Source organism: Ceratotherium simum, chromosome 18, assembly GCF_057802395.1.
Source record: "Ceratotherium simum simum isolate JZ-2026a chromosome 18, ASM5780239v1, whole genome shotgun sequence".
Classification (NCBI taxonomy): domain Eukaryota; kingdom Metazoa; phylum Chordata; class Mammalia; order Perissodactyla; family Rhinocerotidae; genus Ceratotherium; species Ceratotherium simum.
The window spans coordinates 17,895,003-17,907,053 of NC_141917.1; positions in this window are offsets into that span (position 1 = coordinate 17,895,003).

The following is a 12,051-nucleotide window of genomic DNA, read 5'->3' on the forward strand; positions in this document are numbered from 1 at the left end:
AATATAAACAATTAGTGTTACTCTATATTGGCAAAAATAAAATAAGCTATAAATGTGCGCATGTGCATGCGCGCGTGCACGCGCACACACACACACACATCTATATATATGTAATTTTTATCTATTTCAAATAGTCAGCCTGTGTACTGTGGACTGAATCATGTGTTCGCCCCAAAATCATATGTTGAAACTCTAACGCCCAATGTGATGGTATTTGGAGGTGATTAGCATGAGATTAGGTCATGAGGATGGGGCCCTCATTAATGCCCTTATAAAAAGAGGAGGAACACAGGATCTGTGTGTGTGTGAGTGTGTGTGTGTGTCTCTGTGTGTGCACACACCAAGGAAGGCCATGTGAGGACATAACCCAGGTTCTCAACAAGAGCCCAACCATTCTGGCAATCAATTCTTGGACTTCCAGCCTCCAGAACTATAAGAAATAAATCGTCGTGTAAGCCACCCAATCTATGGTATTCTGTTAGAGCAGGCTGAACTGACTGAGACACCATGTATCAATTAAATATCTAGATAATATATGTTGTAATAGGAGTTTCTAATATAATTTATTTTAAATAACTTTAATTTTCTCATATGTATACCATTCACACGATTTAACATATAAGCATAAATGTGATCATTTCTAGTTACTTTTTTGTGTAGTTTTTTTTCTTTGACTTGATTTTCTACCTCAACTTTCTCCCACCACCAAAATAATCCTGCCCCTCATCACTCCTTGCTTCAATACCAAATTTAAATAAGAATATCATATGCATGGTTTATTCAAGTTTTATGAAAGAATCATGTACATATATGTCATATTTTGCTTTATAAAATAAGAATCCTATTATAAGAACTTTAATTAGGTTTTCCTCACCTTCTTTTTACTCAATACTTTGTGGATATCCTTCCACATCAATGGGCATAGAATTCAATTTTTTTCTTTCTTGACTCTTTTTACTACTTTTATCAACTTTATTTAGGTATGATTGACATACAAAAAGCTGTACATATTTAATGTATACAACTTGATGAGTTTGGAGGTAAGTATACATCCATCAAACTATCGCCACAGCCTATGCCGTAAATATATGAACCTGGAGAACATTATACTAAATAAAACAAGCCAGACACAGAAGGACAAATACTACATGATACCACTTATATGAAAAATCTAAAATAGTCAAACTCATAAGAAGCAGAGAGTACAATGGTGGTTTCCAGGAGCTGGGGGGAAAGGAGAAATGGGGAGGTACTAGTCAAAGGGCACAAAGTTTCAGTTATACAAGATGAATAAGTCTTAAGATCTACTGATGTACAGCACAGTGTCTGTAGTTAACAATACTGTATCTACTCAATTTTTAAATGAATGCTTGATAATAAATTCTGCATACATGCCATAATGTATTCAGTCATTCCTTACTGATGAATATTCAGCTGTTTTATTTTCTTTCCAGTGTAAAGATTAATTTGATATTTATTTTTACATATGTCCTTAAATATTAATATGTACTTTTGTTTTTGATGGGATGAATTACCAGGAGCAGAATTTTTCGGAGGAAGGGGATATCTTTTTTTTTTTTTTTGAATTTTTTGGCCAGACTGATTTCTATCAGTAATGCATACGAATAACCTTTCCCTCTTATCCAAAAGAAAAATAGCCTTTAATTTTTTTTTAGTGTTTTGTTTGTGTCCTGGTCAATAACTTATTGTTTCTTTTGAAATTCTCTACTTACTTTGAAATTTGAGATTTTCATACGTTTGATGACTATTGGAATTCATCCTTCCATAAATTTCCTACTTATTTCTTTTACAAATATTGTCATTGGAATATTTGTATGCTTCTTATCAATTTTAAGAACTAATAGTACATTCAAGATATCAATCTCATTTGCCTAGTTCTGACATTTGTCAATTGACTTTGCTTATCTTATGCTTTACCATAAAAGAGTTTTATTTTTATTTATTCAAATATAACTATTTTTTCAAAAACAACTTAACTCTTACAAATGCATGAAACAACCTCACTGAAGAAATAGGAGTGAAAAGGTGCTGATCAAAGTAATTTTGGATACGAGTGACGTCTGTAGAACACACTGTATGTAGGCACAATGCTCTAGTTGATAAAATTGTTTCCCACAGGGTTATGGGTTAAAAATTCTGATACCACTTTATGTGTATGCTAGAATCAAACAATTAAGTAAATTTATGGCCTATGATAGGAGTCAGGTTTTTTATTGTTAGGGTGAGAGTTTACAGATAAGTAAGGGGGAGAGGTTGTAATAATCCACATGATAATGGATTAGAGTTTGAGACGTTAATAGGAACACATGTTTAGATTAATATAGATACTGATGGTGGCACATAGAAATATTGATAAATAGGTGTATATACATGAGTTAGTATACACATATATATTCTCTTGCTCTATCTATTGAGAAGACCTAGAAGCAACAACATCCAGTAGAAAAAAACATATTGAGAGCTCAGATCTCTTTTCTACTACCATTCTGCTATGCAAGGAGGCAAAGCTCCTTTGAGAAATCGTAGCTTTTTAGGACTACGGCAAGAAATACACAAAATGAGCCTGTAGCATCTTGTATTGTCAGAAAATAAAGGAGGTTCAAAAAAGTCCTCAAAAGAAACACACACACACAGATGATAGGGGTATGTCAAGGGGACACAGGTGCCAACTACAAGAGCTTCAAGGGCTATGGCTGGAACAATCTGAGTGCCAATATAAAGTAACATTTAAGTAGTATTAGATTATAATGCAAAATATAAAATAAATATTCATGAATCCAGCATAAATGAAATAAGTGATTAGATAAATAAATAGGAGAGAAAAGATAAATACCAGTGGAGAATTAAAAAAAAATTATGTAGAAACTTTACTGTCAAGGAGATGGAACATAATTCCCTACTCCGTTAGTGTGGGCTGTGCACAGTGATTGCATTCCAAAGAGTATAGTATGAAAAGGAGTGGGGGGTAGATAATTTAAGAGTAGGAAAACACAACAAACACGACTTCAGCCAGAAGATCAAGGTTAATATCCACAGTGATAAGTCACGTTGTAGTATATACCTTTGACATGATGTGATAATGATGCCACTTTCACTCTGTGTTCTTCCTCTCAAAACATATGACACTAGTATAATCATAAGAAAAATAACAGATAAATCCAAATAGAGGAACAGTCTACAAAATATCTGAACAATATTCCATAGAATTTCAATGTTATCAAAAACAAAGTCTGAGAAACTGTCATAACCAAGAGGAGACAAAAGAGATAAAATAACTTAAGTGAATTGTGGTATCTTAGATGAGCTCCTGAAAAACAAAAATGTAAATTAGGTAAAGTTTAATAAATCTGAAAAAAAAAATGCCCTTCAGTAATAATAAAATATCCATTTTAGTTCACTAATTGTAAAAAATGCACCATAATTATGAAAAATATTAATAATAGGAAAATTACAGATCATATTAGAACTCTTTGTACTCTCTCTGTAATTTTTCTATAAATCTAAAACTGTACTAAAGATAAAATTAACTTAGAAAAAACAAAAAATGACTATAAAAATAGTTTCAGAGTTTACAGTTGGTTAAAAATGTATTATCAATGTATGTATTTTCCCGAAAGATTTCTTTTACTTTTTTCCTCCATCTTTCAATATTTAAGTATTTAATCTGTTTGAAATTTACTTCATAGAGTAACCAATGTGCTGTCATATTTTGAATAGTTTCAACATCATTATCAATGCTGAATCAATTAGTATTATACGTTAAAATTTTTGATGTGTCTATTTTTTCATTGTGCGTCACTGAAATTTTATACTAATTCCTCCAAGTTATTGAATTCAAGCATTTTTAGAAAAGTATTAATCTTTATGAGTCTATTATATCCATACATATTCAACAGCGACTGTTACAAGAAGTGCTGACAAATTAACACATACCATCTTAATGTACTATGATGCTGGGGAGCAATTTTGATCCAGTAATGAATGTATTCATAAAATATGTGTGTTCATTTAACCGTATTAAATTCATTCTTCTATTTCTTTCAGAGCCTGTAAAGTAAATTTGTTATCCTGTTTAATACTATAAAAATCTTATAATATTAACATTTTCAGTGTTTTATTTTTCTGTTAAAAGAGACTTAGCAAGGGCCAGCCCCGTGGCTTAGTGGTTAAGTGTGCGCGCCTGCTACTGGCGGTCCAGGTCCAGATCCCAGGCGCGCACCAATTCACTGCTTCTCTGGCCATGCTGAGGCGGCGTCCCACATACAGCAACTAGAAGGATGTGCAACTACGACATACAACGATCTACTGGGGCTTTGGGGGGATAAAAAGGATGAGGATTGGCAATGGATGTTAGCTCAGAGCCGGTCTTCCTCAGCAAAAAAAAAAAAGAGGAGGATTGGCATGGATGTTAGCTCAGGGCTGATCTTCCTCACAAAAAAAAAAAAACAACAAAAAACAAAAAACAAAGACAGCCAACAAATTTTTTTTCAGAAAAAATATTTTAACATTTTATTGAGTGCAAAATGCAAAAGAAAATCCATTTTAGCTATATTCTTTATTGAATGGGAGATTGTACCTATATGCCTCACCCTTCCCCCTACCACTCAGTAAGAGAAGTATTTTAATATTCATTAACTCTCCATCTATGATTCGAGCATGGCAAACTATACAATGACACTGTCGGAATATAAAAGCTTTACATACTTTTCAAAGGTAGATAATAGTCTTCCTGATAGAGGAAATTACACTTGTAATGGTTAGGAAGTGCTGGTTAGGAAGTGCTTTCTTCAAAATACATCTGAAATTACCTGAAATATTCAGCTTTGTCAATAAATACAATGATATTTTTGTTTACTTGTTAGTAGAAATGTTGGATGGCTAATTGTTATTGGACCACAAAGGCACCACTTGCTTGGTTTCACACCTAGAACTGTAATTGTCCTAAAAGGAAACATAATTACTCACTATAGCAAATATATCAGAAGAAATATCACAAGAAAGACTTTTTGCTTTTCCATGATTCTATCTATGGAGCAAGAAGTCAGTTCAACTATGGGCTTTTCAACACAAGCAAAACTCATGAAAATAATATGTTATTTCTAGACACGATTTACAAATTGAGTAAAATCTATTGATTGCCTGCAATGTAGGTTTCACTGACTCTAGGACTAGAAGGAGCTTGGCCTGCAAGTGGCTTAAAGAGTAGACAGGGGTGGAAAGGAATAAATAAAGGGGAAATTGCCTCAATTTTGAGTAAATTAAAATTTAAAAACAATATACCTATCATCAAAATGCATGGAAAGTGTGGCAGCTTGAATTAGCAGTGCTAGTTTTTCAACTTTAGCTGTATATCCATGTCATTTGGAGTGAGACTTCTCAGTCCCTCCAAGGCAGCTAATGAAGTAGCAAAGGTGGACATACTTTCCTACCACTCAAATTTGAGCCCAGCATGTTTTGCTTTGGCTAATGGGATATTAGTATTTGTCATGCAACAAAGGCATAAAATGTACTTGTGTTGTGGTCCTTTAGCTCTTTCACTTCTGCTATTACTGTGAAAATCACCTGCCCCGCTAGTCTATCTGTCCAAAGACAATGAGAGCCGTGTAGGGCAGACCTAGATCTGACTTACATCTTGGAGACAATCACAGCCATTCTAACCTAGATAAATCACTCTCCAAGCGACATGTAGATGCATGAAGGAAAAGGAAATGACTATCATTTAAAGCTAGGGAATTTTATTTAGCATTAAATATTTCCCTCCACTCTATTCTTCCTTGCATGGTTTCTGAGAAGTCAGATGTAATTCTTATCACTACTTCTCTATAGATAAGGTGTTTTTTTTTTTTTTTCCCCTCTGGATTCTTTTAAGAATTTTTTTTTTTAACTTTGGTTGTAACTTGAGAATGATATGCTTAGTGTAGGTCTTTTTTTTTCTTTACACTTATTCTACTTGGTGTTCTCTGAGCTTCTTGGATCTGTGGTTTGGTATGTGACATTAATTGGGGGGGAATTCTCAGTCATATTGTTTCAAATATGTCTTCTATTCCTTTCTGTCTTTCTTCCTATTCTGGTATTCCCATTACATGTATGTTGTACCTTTTGTAGTTGTTCCCCAATTCTTGGATATTCTTTTCTGGGTTTTTTTTTTTTTAATCAGTCTTTTTACTCTTTACTTTTCAATTTTGACAGTTTCTATTGAGATATCCTCATGCTCAGAGAATCTTGTCTCTTCTGTGTCCAGTCTACAAATATTACCATCAAACACATTCTTCATTTCTATTACGATGTTTTTCATCTCTAGAATTTCTTAGGATTTCTATCTCTCTGCTTAAATTGCCCATCTGTTCTTGCATGCTACTTTATACATTAATCTCTTTAGCATATTAATCATAGGTGTTTTAAACTCCTGGTCTGGCAATTCCAATATTCCTGCCATATCTGAATCTGGTTCTGATGGTTGCTCTACGTTTTTTGCCTTTTAGTATGTCTTGTAATTTTTTTTTGATAGTCTGACATGGTGTACTAGGTAAATGAACTACAGTAAATAGGCCTTTAGTAATGTGGTAGTAAGGTGTGGGGAGTGAGGAAGCATTCTTTAGTCCTATGATTAGGTCTCAGCCTTTTAGTGAGTCTCTGCCGGGAGACTGTGCCCCAGCACCATTGCTGCTCAGTCATACCCCCACCGCCATTTAGGTGGGACAAGAGTGGGCTGGAGTCATGTATTTCCCTTCTCCCACGTGGAAAGCTGGAAAAAGCTAGAGTTGGGTATTACCCTTCCTCCAGGTCAGTTAGGTTCTAATAAAATGCCAACAGGTTAAGCTCTGGTTAAATAATTTCTTCTGAGAGCAGACCTTGTTAAGAAGAATAGAACACTCTGGCTTATTTCAAAATGGTTCCTTTTCCCATCCTCCTGCCAGAAGTAGGAGGGGATTTGTCTCTGATATTCAATGTGAGACATGGTAGATTTCCAGGAGGTACAACTCACAAAAGCCTGCCCCTCCAAGACTGAGTCCCCTGGAGTTTTTAACTCTCAGATGTGTCCACACTGAGACTCCAGCAATTCATCAATTACAGGTTAGGTTTTTCTACCCTGACGCTGGTCCCCATGTAGGTTTCTGCTAGTGGGTGTCTGCTCTGGTAAGTTGTGATTCTCTGTATCTACCTGTTTGTTTTTCTGATTTCGGGGGCAGCGGTTTGCCCTCTGACCTAATTTTTCTTAAAGATCTAAGAAAAGCTCTTGATTTTTCAGTTTGTTCAGTTTTTTACTTGTTGTTAGGACAGAGTGGCTACTTCCAAGCTTCTTACACGCTGGACCAGAAACCGGAAGTCTGGAATTTCATTTCATCCCTGCAGCAGGTGGCCACGTGAGAGATGCACTGATTAAGTGACCCCATGCACTGGATGTGGCAGGAGATCTCAGACTTCTGGCAGCCAGAGGGAAGCTAGTGAATTTGAGAGGTGGCCCATTACGCAGAAATATTGTGGAATAACTAATACATTAAGTAATAGAGGATGTATTCTGTTTTCATTTTCACAAAAGAAAAAAGCAATAATAGCCCAAAGTAACCTTAATAAACAATATTTAGAAAACTAGAGTCAGATTCTAAAGGAAAGGAGAAAAATAGAGTAGTCTTCTCTGTGATGGATAGAGGAAGCTTGAGTTAATGAAAAGAGATGGAGGAAGAGAAAATAAGTAAATAGGGAAGGAATCAAAGAATTTTGGAGCTGAAGGGATCTTGGGATACCTCATTTCAACTAATTTCTCACAGAAGAAAATTAATGCCCAGAGTTATTCGTTCTAAATTTTTGCTGTTTAATGTCATGCCTGAACCTGCCAAGTGATTATTTTGATATATTATACTTTCTCTTAAAAGTAAACCCAGTATTATTCAATTATTTTTCCTTATATTTAGTCATATCTTACGGAGTTACAGTTAGCTGAAGTATAACGCTATTTTAATACGATGATGGTTTTAATAAAAGATGAAAAAATTAATTCCATACATGCCATGCCAATTAAACAAAAGATTAGTCCAATAAATCTCTGTCTACTCTTTATGTTGAAAACCTGAATTAAAATTTTAGTTATAGACCAAGACAACTTTTAGATAGCAGATATAGCTTGTTCCATTCTGAAAAATAAAAGGAATAAAACATAATAATCACCAAACAGGAAAACATCCACCTATATCAAGTACATAAAAATAATTTTAAACTCCTTCAAATTTAATTGATGTAATTATTTAATAGGCCATGGTTATATTGCACATATTTATAATATTGAAATAAGCTTTGGAAACAACAACAACAACAAAAAACCAATGCATCCCTTGGCTAGACTGACATGCAAACAAAAAGTGCTAATGATTTTAGAACATCTTAATGATAACATCTCTCCTGTGGTAACTCAATCCAGCAGAAAAGTGAGGAGTTAAAATCACCAGTGATTCTTAAATATAAAAATGGAACATGACTTCACCAGTGACTTGGTTCATTAGATCAAGAAAAGATTCATGAAATTTATCATATATCTAAAAGATATTTTATTTTTTATTTATTTTGTGTGTGAGTGAGGAAGATCAGCACTGAGCTAACACCTGATGCCAATCCTCCTCTTTTTGCTTAGGAAGATTGGCCCTGAGCTAACATCTGTGCCCATCTTCCTCTACTTTATATGGGACACCGCCACAGCATGGCTCTACAAGCGGTGCCTCACTGCGCACCTGGGATTGAAACCCGGGAACCCCGGACCGCCTCAGCAGAGCACGTGCACTTGACCACTTGCACGACCAGGTTGGCCCTCTAAAAGATATTTTAAATAGCATTACTTTTCTTTTTATTCTGGCAAGTATTGACAAATAAGAATTCTTAGACTGCATTGAGATAAAAGGCTGTAAAGAATGAGTCTCTCTCTGTTTTTCTCTCTCTCTCTCCCCCCTTCTCTCACTCCCTTCCCATGCTCATCCTGTAAGTGCTTCTATAGGGTTTCTTCTTTATTATTTGCTAATATATACTTGACTACATGATTCTGTTTTTGTCTGATCCTTTTTTTCCCTCAGATCACTACTAAATGATATTTTCTTCTTGATCCTATGTTACTATGATTAATATTATTGACTTGAGTTTATATGTCCATTCCATTAACCGATCAAATGTTTTACCCTCCATCTTGGATGCCAGGAGTCCTCACTGGCATAAATAGCACATATAATTAATCAAGGGAATAGTCATCAATAAAACAAATCATTAAGCAGAAAACAAAAATGCCAACACATGTACAATCAATTAAATGGAAATGAAGAATGAATATCTAATGCTTACACATGTCACCCTAGCCTTGATTGCAACCATTGTAACTGCTTTCTTTTTACAGCTAGCTATTGCCATTTGTTAGTTATCTAAAATCTCAGAAGCATTTTGAAGCTCAAAAATCAAAATCTTGGCTTTTATCTATTCTTCTTCATCATTCCCTTTCCTTCCCTTCTGAGCTAATTCAGTCCAAAAACTACTATGTGCAACTGAGCAAGGTAGATGTGTATCTGCATGAAGGGGAGGGGTGAAGATCTCCAACAGCCTAGTGGAAATTTAGAGGCCCAGCTGAGTGTAGAGGACTTTTGAGTGCAAGGCTGATCCAGTAGATGGGATATCTGAGGTCATAGAGAGAAAGGAGAGTGTCACTGAGGTGGGAAGGACAAAGGTGGATGTTGGGGTGTTGGAACATGAATGGGGTCACCAGGGAGTTTGCAGAGGGTAGACTGCAGGTGTCACCTACAAGAGGAGATTGGTTACATACAGCAGGATTGGTGAAATAAGCCATATGTGATTTTTTTTTTTTTGTAATTTTCACATTTCCAATTGATCAAATTTGCTTTTTTAGTATTTATAAATATCTTGCAGTCATATGTCTGCTGAGTTGAATAGTATTGACTGCCATTTGGGACTTCCTGCTCTTCTCTACTTCCTATTAGGAAATAAATTCTGCCAAGACTTGCTTTCCTGGCTGTTTACACCCATCTAAATATGGTGCAAGATCCCCTCCTAGTAACACTGCACCTGTATATTGGAAGTGGGGGATGGATCACTTACCGCTCTCCCACTAAAACAGGCCTCCAGCATTTTTCAAGTATATAATTTCTCAGTCACAGAACTGCTGAGCAAGAGCAAAAACTTCACAGTGTACTATTGCAGTGTTGAGAAACTGAAGAAACTGGCATACAGGAAAAATTTGAGAGCAACAAAATTTCAGTTAAAAAAAATGGTTTCTCAATACTTTCAGTAGAATAGAATAATAACCTTTTAAAAGCCCTTCTCAATAAGCTGTTATGTAACACCACACTAGTTCAACTTACAAAGACCTAGGGTCACCATTTGTGTCTTACCATCCATCTCATCTTTATCACTTTAGCGATTTTCTCCTTTCAAACGTCCTAAATATTGAATTCCAATTTCCTCCTTAAAAACAAATTTCTCATGAAGATATGCAAACAGTTACACTGTGGTTGTTTGGGAGGAATTCATTATAGTCCATTATTGAACTCACAGTGAAGGTACAAACACTTGTGGACCAGACAAGAAGGTCTATTGAGTAAACTGTTGCCGTAGTTCCTATGTGGGAAGTTTCTAAATAGAAGTTATATTTCTGGGTAGCATGTTTTGGTATGATGTATTTAAAAGCTTTCCACTATCTTCTTACAATTTCTTTGTATGTTATCACACATATATGAACTGCATTTTATGGAATGCATCATGCTTACATCACAAAAACAGAGGATGGGTGGGCTTTGAGAAGGACAAATGCAAGAAAGCACATTTTCTTTCAATTTAAAAAAAATCTATGCTCATCTCTGTTGAAAAATGCACATTACATAGTGCATGACATTTATGCTGAAATCAGGTATGAGGAATGTAAGAAGGGAGGTTGAGTTTTGAGAGAAGATTGTGCATTTATTACCTCTTTCTAAAGAAAGGTAATGAAGCAAGAAATAGTCACAAATAATAAGCAGCACTTGAATACACAACTATCTCCAATATCCTCTAAACTTTCAATCTCTATAGAGAAATATGCAGGCCTTCCAGTCTTGTATAAATGTATGTAAAGCAGTCTCCATTTTTTGAAGATTCTTTCTTATATGACCTTCAAATGTCAGATGTTTCTCTGTAACTCTAGATAATGCATATAATTTGAGCTTTGACCCACCACTTGATATTAATTCAGACTCAGCTCCCATAAATGATTCATTCATTCTTGGATTTACTAATCTCTGTCCCTATAAATGGTTCTTATGTGGGCCAGTTAATTAGAGCACTATATTATTGACATCCTTTAGTGATAAGTTTGTAACGCTTATAGGTAATTTAGTGTCGAAGAAAGAAAACCTTTTTTGCCGGAGAAAACATACATGACCAGCCATTAAATAAAGGAACATCCTTGGAGAAATAACAAAAATGGTTTTTATCGCCACAAACCTAGATATGGATAAAGTGAAATATTTTTAAATTTATTTAAATCCAGTTTCTTTAACTCCAAAACTACATTGTAAAGAGCTGATGGGAAATTTAATCCTGGTTATGACTGAGACTTTCTACTTAGGAATTATACAAAAATGCTAGGTTCTTACACACATCTCCAAAGCACTTTGATGCTTTTTTGATCATGACGATCAGTCCCCACTGACTACCTCCAAGAAATATATTGTCCCATCTGGAAAGCTTTCAACAGGTTCTGGGAATCTTCTGTTTCCAGGCAATTCATGGGCAAGGGAAGCTTTGATGACGCTGGGAAACATTGAAGGTCCTGTCATCCATCTGGATGCTGTCCAGTAGAAAGACGTGTAGATCTCTATGTTGGGGAGACCCAGTGGCAAGGAACTGAAGGCACCTCTTCCCAACATGTGGCTAGGGATTGAGGGTGGCCTCAAGCTGACAACCCACGAGGAGCTGAAGCCCTCAATTCAACAACCCACAAAGAACTCAATTTGGCCAACAACTGCATGAGCTTGGAAGCAGAGTCTTTTCCAGTTGACACTCAAA